Here is a 14,627-nt window from a genome sequence, read left to right as displayed (position 1 = left end):
CCACAATGAGATATCACTTTACACATGTGAGAATGACTAAAATAAAAAAAAAAAACACAAAAACCCACACAAAAAAACAAGTGTTGGAGAGGATGTGGAGAAAAAGGAACCTTTGGGTGCACTGTTGGTGGGAATGCAAATTGGTGTAGCCACTGTAAAACACAGCAATTTTTCCTCAAAAATTAAAAAATAGAAAAAAAATTAATAAAAAAGGAAAAATAAAATAGGATAAAAACAGAGAGGGACCATAAGAGACTCTTAACTAGAGAGAACAAACTGAGGGTAGCTGGAGGCAAGGTGAGCACGGGGATGGGGTAATTAGGTGATGGGTATTAAGGAGAGCACTTGGTGTTATAAGCAACTGATGAATCACTAAATTCTACTTTGAAATTAATAATACAGTGTATGTTAATTAAGTTGAATTTAAATAAAACAAAAAAAATTTAATTGACAAATACTGAAAAAAATATCCTCAGGTAGGTTTCCTATATATGTCCCTACTTTTTCTTCCTTCCTTCCTTCCTTCCTTCCTTCCTTCCTTCCTTCCTTCCTCCCTCCCTCCCTCCCTCCCTCCCTTCCTTCCTTCCTTCCTCCCTCCCACCCACCCCCACCATGTGAGTAACCATGCCTTATCTGAACTTTGGTTAAATATCATTTTCGGAAGAATCCTGTTCTCTGAATGGAGCTGCGAAGAAATGTGCTTTCCCATTTTCAACGGTAGGGGGCACCCTAGCATTTCCAAACTTAGGAGCTTTCGCCCACAATGCAGAAGAGCTGCAGAGGCTCAGTAATACTGAGTAAAAAGGAGAATGTTAAACTGGAGAGAGAAGACTGTTTACCACTGCACTTTTCCAAAATCCAGGGTGATCCATGCAGTTTCTTCTTTGTTATTTTGTGGCAGTAATTAGGCTGGAAAGAACATTTTATTTTTTTTTTATTTTTTTTTAAATTTTATTTATTTATTTGACAGAGAGAGACATAGTGAGAGCAGGAACACAAGCAGGGGGAGTGGGAGAGGGAGAAGCAGGCTTCCCGCGGAGCAGGGAGCCCGATGTGGGACTCGATCCCAGGACGCTGGGATCATGACCTGAGCCGAAGGCAGACGCTTAACGACTGAGCCACCCAGGCGCCCTGGAAAGAACATTTTAAATAGTAAGCTAGAGTGGAGGCTCCTTTGGATTATAAAGTATCATCTCTTAGTGACACAAGTAAAGCAGTGTGAAATATTCAAGTGAGATAAAAATAAATATCCAAATATATCACCATGTTCTCACCTGAATCCATGTTTCTATAGTGTTCAGGATAGTCTTGTTAATAGTAAAATATATTAAACCCATAACTACTTTAAAAAGCCACTGTTTCCTAGTCTAGGCAAATAAACTTAACACATTTTCTTCACAACATAGCTAATAGAGAAACTTGTTGGAAATATTATGTGGACCAATAAAAGGTAATTTTATTTTATATAGTAAAAATATGAAAACTCACTGTGGCTTGATGTGAAGAGCCGGGCTATTTAGAGGTTAACACCCCAATCATAAACCAACAATGAAGATAGACTTGAAGGGCATTTCTTCTATTATGAAACATTTACAATAATAACCTTGTAAAAAATAATGGGATCTATTTAAAGCTCATTTATTTCCCAGCTAAGTGGCAATTTTCCATCGCTCAAAATGCTAATACTTCCTCCTGAAACCCTAGAGATAATCCAATTCATGTGTGTTTGTTAAAAAAATCTGGTTAAAATAAGCAGGTGATTCTGTTTTAATAATATCTGTCCTGCCAGCAATAAGACAGTCTCAGGTGCAAATAAATATATCAACAAACAGATTTTCTTTAAAGCACACAGGGTCTCATATCATTTCCAAATTAGCCAATTAGCATGATGCTATTGGAAGAGCTAATTAAAAAGTGCATTTAGACTCAGAAATGTTTCCTGAGAGTAATCTGGAGCTTACAGTCCTTATTCCATGTGTAATTACTCTGCCTGATTTTCCACGCTGTAGATTGAGGTGAACACACCTTCACCTGGGTAGAGGAAAAAGCCTTCTCCTTTCTCATGTGGAATGAGCTCATGTATATCAATACCTTGAAATGATCAATACACACTTCACTTTTTAAAAAGGCACTCCCCATTCTAACTCTCTAAGTTGTTAGAGGGATGGTTAACTAGGACAGAATTTAAGACTAAGAATTTCTTTGTCTAGGGGTGCCTGGATGGCTCAGTCAGTTAAGTGTCTGCCTTCGGCTCCGGTCATGGTCCCAGAGTCCTGGGATTGAGCCCCACTTAGGGCTCTCTGCTCAGTGGGGAGCCTGCTTCTCCTTCTCCCTCTGCCGCTCCCCCTGCTTGTACTCTCTCTCTCTGTCAAATAAATAAATGCAATTAAAAAAAAATTTCTTTGTTCAGAGAGCTAGGCTATAGTTTGTCCTGTTAGAAATATTTTTACAGGGGCGCCTTGGTGGCTCAGTCGTTAAGTGTCTGCCCTCGGTTCAGGTCATGATCCCAGAGTCCTGGGACCGAGGCCGTGACCGGCTCCCTGCTCAGCGGGAAGCCTGCTGCTCCCTCTCCCACTCCCCCTGCTTGTGTTCCTGCTCTCGCTGTCTCTTTCTCTGTGACTATGTTTTATGCAGATCAGCTCTCAATTATTCACCCTCCAGGTTTATACAGACCTTGGACCTTTCACTATTTACATTCCTTCTATTCTCTGCTTCTGTGTGCACATGTTCTCTCTTTTGGTAGCATTCATTTTAATTTTAAAAATAAACTTTTAATTGTTTTATTATTTTATTTTTTTAAAGAGATGTCCATCATTTTTTTTTTGAGATGTCAATCATTTTTTTAAAAAGATTTTATTTATCAGGCGCCTGGGTGGCTCAGTTGGTTAAGAGACTGCCTTCCGCTCAGGTCATGATCCTGGAGTCCCGGGATCGAGTCCCACGTTGGGCTCCCTGCTCAGCAGGGAGTCTGCTTCTCCCTGTGACCCTCCCCCCTTTCATGCTTTCTCTCTCTCATTCTCTCTCTCAAATAAATAAATAAATAAATAAAATCTTTAAAAAAAAGATTTTATTTATTTATGTGACAGCGCGCGCACAAGCAGGGGGAGGGGCAGAGGGAGTGGGAGAAGCAGGCTCCCAGCTGAGCAGGGAGCTCGATGCAGCTCCATCCCAGGGCCCTGGAATCAAGACCTGAGCTGAACGCAGACAGACGCTTAAGGGACTGAGCCACCCAGGCACCCCTAACTTTTAATTTTAAAACAGTTCTAGGGTTACAGAAAATTTATGAAGATAAATATTGCCCCCCACACCCAGTTCCCCTACTGTTAACTTCTTACATCAGTAAGGTGCACTGGTTACAATTAATGAACCAATACTGATAAGTTATTATTAACTGAAGTCCATGTTCAGATTTCCTTAGCCTTTATCTGATGTCCCTTTTCTGTCCCAGGATCTCATCCAGGATACCACACTGCATTTAGTTGTCATGTCTCCTTAGGTTCCTCTTGGCTCTGAGAGATTCCTCAGACATTACTTGTTTCTGATGAGCTTGGTAGTTTTGAGGAGTGCTGGTCAGGTATTTTGTAGAATGCCCTTCAACTGAGATTTGTCTGATTTTTTCTGATTAGACTGTGGTTTTGTTTGTGGGGGGAGACCATAGAGGTAAAGTACCCTTCCCATCACATCGTATCTAAGGAACATACTATCACCATCACTTATCACTGTTGATGTTAAACTTAATTACCTGTATGAGGTAATGCTTGTCAAGTTTCTTTGCTATTGAGTTACTCTTTCCCCCCCATTTTCTGTACTGTACTTTATGGAAGGAAGTCACTGTGCACAGCCTACACTTAAAAGTGGGAAGTTACGTCCATCTCTTTGAGAGCAGAGTATCTATGTAAATTATTTTCAATACTTCTGCATAGGAGATTTGTCTACCCTGCCCCCATTTATGTTTATTTATATCATAGATATTTATTTTATATGTTGCTTTATTGTGTTGCTCAAAATTTTCCAGTGGTTTTGTTTGTGTTTTAGTACTTTTTAACTTTCTGGCACTACAGAAATGCTCTAGGCTCTTTTTGTGTATTTTCTACTCTAGTCAATAGAATTAGCCATTTCTCCAAAGAATCCTAACCAGCCCTTTTAGTAGAGAATGGTACTGGAAATCAAGTTCTGAGCACTAAGTGTGCTAGTTGCTACTGGGCTATCTTGCTTCCATGCCCTCTTAGCTAATAGAGCAAGCAAATATACATGTGTATATTATCCTGTGTATATACACATATTTACAAGTATTTCTATGTGTAAACATCTGTATCTATATTAAACTAAAAATGAGCTTATATTGATGTCCTTCCTCCCTCCCTTTCTCTTTATTTTCTTTCCTGGTATTCAAATTATGCACATATAAGGCTTTTGAAAATAAAATTGTCCCTCAGCTCTTGGATGTTTTGTTCTTTTTCTTTCCTCTTTGCCTTTTAGTTTGGGAAGTTTCTATTGACCTATCTTCAAGTTCATGATTTTTTTTCAGCCATGTCAAGTCTACTGATGAGCCCATCCAAGGCATTCTTCATTTCTGTTCCAGTGTTTTTGACTTCTGTCATTTCCTTTTAATTCTTTTTTTGAGTTTTCATCTCTCTGCTTGTATTATCCAGATGTTCTTGCATGTTGTCTACTTTTAATAGTCCTTAATATATTAAATCATAGATATTTTATTTTATTTTTAAAGATTTATTTATTTATTTGAGAGAGAGTGAGCAAGTGGGAGAGAGAGAGAGAATCTCAAGCAGACTCCCTACTGAGCATGGCAGTGGGGGGGGGGTGCTCAATCCCAGGACCCTGAGAGCATGACTTGAGCTGAAATCAAGAGTTGGACACTTAACCGACTGAGCTACCTGTGTGCCCCTAAATCACAGATATTTTATTTTATTTTATTTTATTTTTTTTTATTTTTTTTAAGATTTTTTTTATTTATTTATTTGAGAGAGCGAGAATGAGAGAGAGCATATGAGAGGGAGGAGGGTCAGAGGGAGAAGCAGACTCCCCGCTGAGCGGGAAGCCTGATGCGGGACTCGATCCCAGGACTCCAGGATCATGACCTGAGCCGAAGGCAGTCGCTTAACCAACTGAGCCACCCAGGCGCCCCAATCACAGATATTTTAAATTACCTGTTTGAGAGTTCAGTTTGCATGTAACTATTTGTATGTCTTTATTGTCATAATTAATAGAGATGTCTAATGTACAGTTACAGCATCTCATGGTCACCTCTGCAAGGGTTGGCACTTGTATGAACCACCACCTAATAGGTCAGATAAATGTTGAAAGGAATGTATCAAGAATGTGTCTGGGCCATACTTCCTTTTAATTTGTACCTTAATGACTTGAAAGAACTTCTGAATGAACTGATTTATGCCCCATATGTTTACAATTTCTATGCTTATCGTTGCTTCTTACAACTCACTTCTTCCTTCTGGATTTAATTTCCTTCCTTTCCTTTTCAGTAGTTCTTTCTGCAATGATTTATGATTGTTAATTCAATCTGTCTGTTTCGTTTTCATTTTCAATCACATAAGGTTTTAGCTCAGTATAGAATTTTAATTGATAATTATTCTTGGTCAACATGTTGGCAATGTTCATTGTATTTTAGTTCACCTTGTTACTTTTGAAATAACTGATTTCTGACTAATTGTTTCTTTGGACGTCATATATTTTTTTTCTCTTCTTGTTTTCAAGACTTCTTCTATTTTTTTATGTTCTGTAGTTCACTGCCATATAGGTATGACTCTATTTTGCTCAAGACTCATTGTACTTCTTATATCTGGGTTCACCTTTGGCAAGAGAACTAACGAGGTTCATGGGCTTTATTCTCTCAAGTTAAAACTTGAGAATAAACTTAATTTAAATTTGGTGGCAATCTTTGCCAAATGGGACTGAAGATAGTTCTTGTCCAGAGACAAGGAACAGAGTTGAAATCCAGTTTTGAGCATATGGACTGGGCTAACACTGTTTCTCCTCCCACTACTAACACATGGGCCTGATGGATAAAATATGAGAACAGAAACACAACTAAATCGTATTTCTAAAAAAAGAAATGGAAATCCTTGGATGCTTGAAACAAAGAGATAATTGAAATTGGAGAAACATGTTTGTAGCATGGCATCATGATAACCTGGGCCTATGTAAGGTATACATTAGGACTGAGGCTCTTGTGTCAAGCCAGAGCCCTATAAAGGCTGCTGTGGCAAATTATATTTTCCAAAGATGGCCAAAGGATATTTTCAGTCCACATGTTCTTATAGATACTTGTCCCACCATCAAAAGATGGAGTCTAATTCCTCTTCTCTTGAATCTCTTATGTCTCACTTATAACCAACAGAATGCAGAAGTGATGTTGCATGACTTCTGGGTCTAGATTACAAAAGATGATACATCTTTCATTTTGCTTGTTGGAACACTCATGCTGGAGGCCTGCACTGCCATGTAAGCTGTCTACCTGCCCTCAGGCCATCATGCTATGAGGAAGCTCCATGTGGAAGACCACATGGAGAAGCCCTGAAACTATACATAGGGAGAGATGCCTGGCCAGCTCCCATCTGCTCCTGCTGAGCCCACACCCTTACCTCACTTCTAGCTCCAGTCACTGTATGACTATAACCACTTGAGAGATCTTGAGCCAGAACTGCCCAACAGAACCAGTATCAAATTTCTGACCCACAGAGACCATAAGATAATAAAATGACTTTATTTTATATTTATTTATATCATTTTAAGCCACTTAAGTTTTATAACAATTTGTTATACAGCAATAGCACCTGGTACCACTATTCTTTCAGTAAAAAATGGACTAAAAGCATCCTTTCCACCGACTCATTGGAAATAGTTTCTTTGGAGAAATCAAAAGTCATGAGGGCTCTCTCCTGAGATTGTGAGCTATGAAGACCATTTAAATATGGATTATTGATTTTTTTTCATCACATGGCAATTATCTTTCAGAAAATAAAGCTAACATGCACTCAAGTAGAGCCAAGACATGGAGGGAAAGAGTCCCAAACACAATATTTGAGTACGTGGATCCAACTATGCCTGAATTTGTAATTACATGAGTCCGTATATTTTGGTTTTTGCTTTAGTTTGTCTGAGTTGAATTTTTGTTACTTCTAACTAATAGGATCCTGACAATTATAACTCTACTATTCCAGACCAGTTCATACCAAAGAGATAAGAAGTGGAAACAAGCTGGCCTATGAGGTAGACTATTATACCAGTGGCTTAAATGAACCACCTCCTGGATTCATGCTCTCTATTGGCCCCTCCCACATTGAGTCTGGGTTTAACCATATGAGTACCTGATAAGTGTTTGCATTTTGGGGCTGGTCTTCTTGGAAGACTTTCTTCTAGAACCCAGCTGCTGCATGGAAGTCGAGGATACTCTGCTGCACGGAGAGGCCATGTGTAGAATTCCTAGAAGATGAGATAGAGATATCCCATGTGGAAGAACACTGAGGTACCCCAGCCCAGCTCCTCACTGAATGTAGCCACATGAGTGATACAGCCAATACCATGTGGAGCAGAAAAACTGCCCAGCTGAACACATCAACCTGTAGAAACATGAGAAATGATAAATTGTTATTGTTTTAACCAACTAAGTTTTGGGGTAACTTGTTAGGCAGCAAAAGGTAACTGAAATAGCCAAGGATCAGAACACCCAGTCAGTAGGTCTTAAATAGTTGCTCAAGACAGAGTGCCAGTGATATTCATTCATTCATTCATTCATTCATTCATTCAATGCAGCATTTAATGAATGTCTACTGTGTACTGATCAATAAAAAATGTAAAGAGGCCAGGAAAAAAACTACAAATGGCAAGAAAATGTGCACAATCACTAGTAAATAAAGGATTTTACTTTAGAATTTGATGTTTATCTTTTTCAGAAGATTTAAAATGGTTTTGGCCTGTGAGGGAAATAACTTCTGACTATTTAATACTGACAACCAAATTTTCCAGCATAGAAGTGGAGCTAGGGGCTATGTTTTAAGGCCTCATCCTCCCAAGGTATATTCTAATTACCTATATTTATGGGTAGATGAATTATTTTAAGGTTTAATGGAAACATACTTTCATTGCAGTGAGAAACTAGTCATTATTTTCTGCCTTGAAATTTATTCCTTCATTGAGGGCATCTCACTACCTGGATTCCACTTTTAGTTCCATCACTTGGTAGGTTTATGACCTTGGGGGCAGTATTAACCATTCCAAGCTATGATTTCTCCATTTATTAAAAGGCATAATAGTATATACCTTATATTGTAAGCCCTAAACAAAATATTATTATTATTATTATTATTATTTTTTAAAGATTTTATTTATTTATTTGACAGAGAGAGACACAGCAAAAGAGGGAACACAAGCAGGGGGAGTGGGAGAGGAAGAAGCAGTCCTCCCATGGAGCAGAGAGCCTGATGCGGGGCTTGATCCCAGAACCCTGGGATCATGACCCGAGCCGAAGGCAGACGCTTAACGACTGAGCCACCCAGATGCCCCAGAAAATCTATTTGCTTTCCTTTATTTGAAAGAAAATAGTGGTCATCTTTGCTTCCTAAGAGGCAAAACCAGTATTTCTTCTTAGTATTAACTAAGAAGTTGTCCTTCCTTTTCACTCCATGCTTTGGGAAGTTAAAGATTTTAGTAAAATGTTAACCTTGAGAAAATGTATTAATGTATTTTTTTTAAAGATTTTATTTTTATTTATTTGACAGAGAGAGAGAGAGAGAGCACAAGCAGGGGGAGCGGCAGGCAGAGGGAGAAGCAGGCTCCCAACTGAGCAAGGAGCCCAATGTGGGGCTCGATCCCAGGACGCTGGGATCGTGACCTCAGCCGAAGGCAGTTGCTTAACCACCCAGGCGCCCCAGAAAATGTATTAATGTATTAAATGATTTTTATACCCATAAGCATTACCTTTTTATATGATATCTGAAGGAGTTGGTGAAATATCTGAATATGCTTAGTTTTATAAGGTGATGGGGAAGCAGGGAGAAAGAACTGAGCTCATCTTTTCCATTTTGGAATAACACATAAAGGTGTAATTGACAAAGGAGAGAGCTCTGCTTTCAAGGGATTCAGGTTTGAGGAGTGAACAGTAAATGCTAGCCAAGTTGGGAAACTTTGGGAAGTTCTAATTTGCCGGAAGTAGAAAGCCTCTATGTACCGAGAACATGGAAATCGTGGCCCCAGCGTGGGTTTGGATTTTGCCACAGCTCTCCTGATCTGGTCAATTCATATCCTCATGTTTGAGTACTTGAGGATATGGTATGTATTGTCCTGTGATACCCTGTGCATTTGAATTATACTCTTACTCTTTAGAATGACGATGATAATTCTAATCACAGAACTGCATAAAGTAGTTCAAAGTAGGTATAAGCTGGAAAAATATTTGAGAGACTCTAGCATCATATTCTTCCTCTTCTGCTGAAATACTGAAAACTTGGCACAGGTCAGATATTTGTGGGAGGCCTTAGAGCTTTGAATTTGGGACCTCATCCTAGGTTTTCTGCAGGGTCTCTACTCGAAGATAGGTAATTGATGAACACACACACACACACACACACACACACACACACAAACATATTATGGCTCTGGTGACTTAATTCCTTCTTTACAACTCTTCGGTTCCATTCATAGGAGCACTGACAAAAAGTCTAGCTCTTAACAGAGCATAAAGCAGGGTGATTGACTGCGAGGGTTCTTCTGTGAACTATCCTAAAACATCCATGGATATACCTAAAGCAATTCATGAAGCTTTGCCCTCAGGAGCATTTGTGGGCTCCTGGATGAGATTTGCTGATTTTGTGGACATGCCTCACCCACAGTGCCTTCTTCCTCACTTCTCTGGAGACGTAGCATCAAAGACAATGAGACATGGGTCCCTGCTGGTTGGTAAGTGGGTTGTGAGAAGAAGAGTGCTATAAATACCCTAACCCCACTGGGTAGATTGGATTTCAGAGTAAGATATTCCTTCCACGCCCCCTCCCTCTCTCCTTCCTTCTTTTCCTTTCTCCCTCCCCTCCATCCTCCTTCCCTCCCTCCCTTCTTTATTTTCCACATATTTACTCAGCACCTCCTCTGTTTCTGACACTGCTGCTCAGGGCTTGGGTTGTAAAGTAGTTCCCCTTTATTACCCGTTTGGTTTTCCGCGGTTTCGGTTCCGCCGATATTTTGAGAGAGAGTGAGAGACCATATTCCCTTAACTTTTGTTAGAGTATATTTTTGTAAGTGTTCTATTTTATTACTAGTTTTTGTGGTCACCCTGTTACTGTGCCTCATTTATAAATTAAACTTCATCATAGGTATGTAAGTAGGGAAAAATCATTATGTATAGGAAAAGAACAGTATATATAGGGTTCGGGTACTATTTGCGGGTTCAGGTATCCACTGGGGGTCTTGGAAGGTATCCCTCGGTGGATACACGGGGGACTGTTGTAGCGGGAAGATGCTCTAGTAGGTGAAGGTGAATATTAAAACAAGTAATTACAATAAAGTGGGATTATCATTATGGTAAGGGAGGGAGAAGTACTGTTTTTCATTTGGCCAGAACATTTGTGTTTTCCACTCTGATGGCATTCTTCACATTGTGTCTGAAGCTTCGGTCTCCCTTTCTTGGTTGTGCTCCCCTAGAAGGTCTCATTTAGCATGGTATCCCCACACCCAGTCCAATGCCTGGCATTTGGAACCTAATAAGAATTTTTTGAATGAATAAACGCTCTATGAATATTGTTGAACAAATGTTTTATTCAGCTTTTTATATCCATAGTCCTGAACTTATGGTTGGCACATAATAAATATTAGTCAATGAAATGAGAGTCATCTATTTTTTTATAATGTGGTTTTTAAAATCTCTGTACCCAATGTGGGGCTTGAACTCATGACCCTGAGATCAAGAGTCACATGCTCTACTGACTCAGCCAGCCAGGCGTCCCCTAGTCAATGAAATGAATGAATAGTCATGGTATTGTGAACAGCAGTTGTTGTGGAGAAAAAGTACTGACTCAGGATGGAAGGGAGATGGGAATTAAGACCTACTTCTGCCATGTACTAAGCTGTAGTTACTGGAGCCAAATACAACCTCTCTCTTGGGTTCTGATACCTCATTTGTAAGGTGAATGTAGCAATGCCTGTCCTGCCTCCTTCACAGATTGGTCACCAGAGTCAAATGGCATAATGTAGTTGAAGTGCTGTGAAGAATTGTATACATCTCACCATTCAGCACCTGCTTGCTGCAAGAAAGGGAGGGACTTTCAGTACAAATAAGAGACCAGCATCACTTTTCTTTGAGAAGCTCTTGGAAGGTAGAGTGCTTTCCATCTTAAATACCATTCTCCTTGCTATGTTTTTTACTGTTACAAAGCCTTTCTCAACCTCCTTCTTCCCTAAATATCAAAAGAAACAACATCATTCTTTTACACTTTTTCCCTTGGCATTTTATATTGAAATGTGTCAAACTTACAGAAAAGATGAAAAAACATTGTAGTGAACACCTTATACCTTTTATCTAGATCACCAGTTAATTTTTTAAAAGATTTTTTAAAAAATTTATTTATTTTAGAGAGAGAGAGAACGAGTGGGGTGAGGGGCAGAGGGAGAAGCAGGCTCTCTGCTGAGCAGGGAGCCTGATGCCGGGCTCGATACCAGGACCCTGGGACCCTAGTTCTTGTGGCACTAAATCTAAAGGATCACAGGTCTTGTTGATTTGGAAAGGTGGTAAGTCAAATGGGCCGTGATCTTGACAGTATGTGTATTAATTATCTCCTTCATTCATCCATTCCTCTATCAACTCATTCATTCAGTTAATATTAAATGAGCACCTAATATTTAAATCAAGCTCTGTGTAAGCCTCTAGGGTTGGCAATGATGAAAAAAATGAGGTCTCATGTCCCAGTCCTCATGGAGTTTATAGTGTAGTAAGGGACGTAGAATTGTCACATAATAGGAACAAAGCTGAAACTACAACTGTGGCAAATAAGAAAGCTGGGGAACTTAAACCTCAGTATTTCTTCAAAATTTAGAGGCAATCATTATATAATGCATGATTTTTTATTATTTATTTATTTATTTATTTTTAAAGATTTTATTTATTTATTTCACAGAGAGAGACACAGTGAAAGAGGGAACACAAGCAGGGGGAGTGGGAGAGGGAGAAGCAGGACTCCTGCTGACCAGGGAGCCCGATGCGGGACTTGATCCCAGGACCCTGGGATCATGACCTGAGCTGAAGGTAGATGCTTAACGACTGAGCCACCCAGGTGCCCCTATAATGCATGATTATTCTGTATACCACTAAGAAAAAAATGATCCACACTGGAAACCCTAAAAGGGAATGTCACATTTAGCTGGGGTACCAAAGGGCTGTCCTGCTCAATAAAAGGGTAAATGAGGAAAATATGATCTCACAGTAAGGGGCAGCAGGGAAACTTGCTGGTCTCAACCTTGGCACTGGGTGGTAGGAGGAAAAGAAGACTCCCCTAAGAATTCCAATGTCAAGTCAGTATTAAAGGGTTTTCAATCTGAATTCACATTGATACTGTGTCCAAAAAACTCAAGCAGATAATTTAAAGGGATTTCAGGTTAGTAGTTCCCTGAGATGACTGGTAGAAACAAATGCAAATCTTGCTGGAAGAATTTGATTTTAATCTGGGCCAGCAGTGATTGGGAGACTCCATTTACTTATAGGACATACTCTCATGCTTAAGGGGAAAGAAACATGCATCACTGACTTGATGAAACATGGTAATCAGGGAGGTGTGGGTGGCTTTCCTGATACACTGATGCATGGACTGACATTGAGATCTGAAGGACGCGTAAGCTTTACCTTGGGGAAGAGGGTGGGAAGAACATTCTAGTTGGAGGCATGAGCACATACAAAGGGCCTTCAGAGGGGGAAGGTACAGAGAATACAGGGAACTGGAGAGGCCTGGGATGCTGGAGCAGTAAAGCAGGGAGTGTGGTGGTGGGCAAGGCTAGAGGGCAGGGCTCAGGTGAGGCTGTGCAGGCCTATTTAAGCCACATGAAGGACTTTTGTCCAGATCTTAAGAGAAATGGGAGCTGAAAAGGTTTTTGGAAGGAGAGATTGAGAGGATCACATATGAGTTTAGAAACAATGGTTTTGGCTGCAGTAAGGAAAATATATTGAGGGTGGATAGAAGCCTAGTGAGTAGTGCTCATACTCTAACCTTGAGACATGACTCTCTCTTTGCAGAAAAGATAACTCAGAAAGACTGAGGCCCACTTTGGACTTTACTGTCTGAAAGAGAATAATCTCAGACATGGCAAGTTCAGAGAGTGTCACCATGCCAGGAGGTCTGCCGCTGATAAGGGGGTATCCTGGGGAAGGACGTGGGTAGAGTCTAAAGGTGGTGGTTTGGCTTTCTTATAATAGATCTTATAAAATGTTACTCGCCTTTTTTTTTTTGGTCCATAAGTGAGCTGCCCAAAAGCCACATGGTTAAAGAGATTTTCACAGTGCAGATGATAATGTTTCTCTTAAACCACATCTGTCTTATTTTTTAATAAAAATCTGCTATAGTTCAATAACTAGGGCTTGTTCTACACTAAGAAATGCAGGGTGTGGGCTCAGTGGTTGAATTTGCTGTAGTTTGTCTTTTTGCAGATGCCCTGTCTCTGGCTTTTTGTGAAGAGTATTTTATCTTTAAGCTCTAAATATAGTGTTAGAGGGACGCCTGGGTGACTCAACTGGTTAAGCATCTGCCTTCGGCTCAGGTCATGATCCCAGGGGCCTGGGATCAAGTCCCGTGTCAGGCTCCCTGCTCCGCAGGGAACCTGCTTCTCCTCTGCCTCTGCCTCTCTCTCTGTCGCTCTGTCTCTCATGAATAAACAAATAAAATCTTTCAAAAAAATATAGTGTTAGAAAAGAGTGACTTCAAACACCTAAAAGATTTAAATGTGCTCTTTTGTTTTTAAGATGTGCTTTATAAATAAGCATACAATTATATAAACATGCATTAACGGGATCACGTAGTACATAGTGGGGTTTTACTTAGTGAAATTATTTTTTTCCCATTTTCTTTTTAACTTGCTTCCCTCCATCGTCTAGCCTTCTCAGACCATGACTCTGTGTCACTCCCCACCAGTAACCCATTAAATTTACTTATTTATTTATTTTAAAGATTTTATTTGTTTATTTGACAGAGAGAGACATAGCGAGAGAGGGAACACAAGCAGGGGGAGTGGGAGAGGGAGAAGCAGGCTTCCCGCGGAGCAGGGAGCCCGACGTGGGGCTCTATCCCAGGACCCTGGGATCATGACCTGAGCTGAAGGCAGATGCTTAATGACTGAGCCACCCAGGCGCCCCAAATTTATTTTTGTTTTTAAATAAAACTTATATTGTGCTAATATGAGCTGGGCATGTTCTAAGCGCTTGACACAAGTTAGATATCTGGTGAACCCCATGGATTTTTCTCACAATAATTTTTAAAATGCACAACATAAAATATATAGGATTATAAAGTAAATCAATTATATTAAAATAAAGTTGTCAAATCTTAAAAATATCACTGGGGCACCTGAGTGGCTCAGTCGGTTAAGTGTCTGCCTTCACCTCAGCTTCTCCCTCTCCCTCT

The 14,627-nt window shown here is 39.9% G+C and overlaps 2 long non-coding RNA genes across 2 annotated transcripts in view; one reads left to right on the top strand and one right to left on the bottom strand.

Moving 5' to 3' along the window:
• Window positions 1-660: 660 nt before the first annotated feature.
• LOC118540153 (uncharacterized) lies at window positions 661-10,207 on the bottom strand. The gene is made up of 4 exons (XR_004919487.2): window positions 10,173-10,207; window positions 7,557-7,595; window positions 7,344-7,458; window positions 661-909 (listed from the first exon to the last, which is right to left on the bottom strand). It is a non-coding gene; the product is annotated as an uncharacterized LOC118540153 (long non-coding RNA).
• Window positions 10,208-11,191: 984 nt separating this feature from the next.
• LOC144381844 (uncharacterized) overlaps window positions 11,192-14,627 on the top strand; it is a 290,946-nt gene continuing 287,510 nt past the window's right edge. The window contains exon 1 of the long non-coding RNA XR_013447804.1: window positions 11,192-11,339. This is a non-coding gene — a long non-coding RNA (uncharacterized LOC144381844). The remainder of the gene's footprint in view (window positions 11,340-14,627) is intronic.

Source organism: Halichoerus grypus, chromosome 1 (genome assembly GCF_964656455.1).
Source record: "Halichoerus grypus chromosome 1, mHalGry1.hap1.1, whole genome shotgun sequence".
NCBI lineage: Eukaryota > Metazoa > Chordata > Mammalia > Carnivora > Phocidae > Halichoerus > Halichoerus grypus.
Note: the sequence above shows the minus strand (reverse complement) of the source record. Positions and strands in the feature narration are given on the sequence as shown.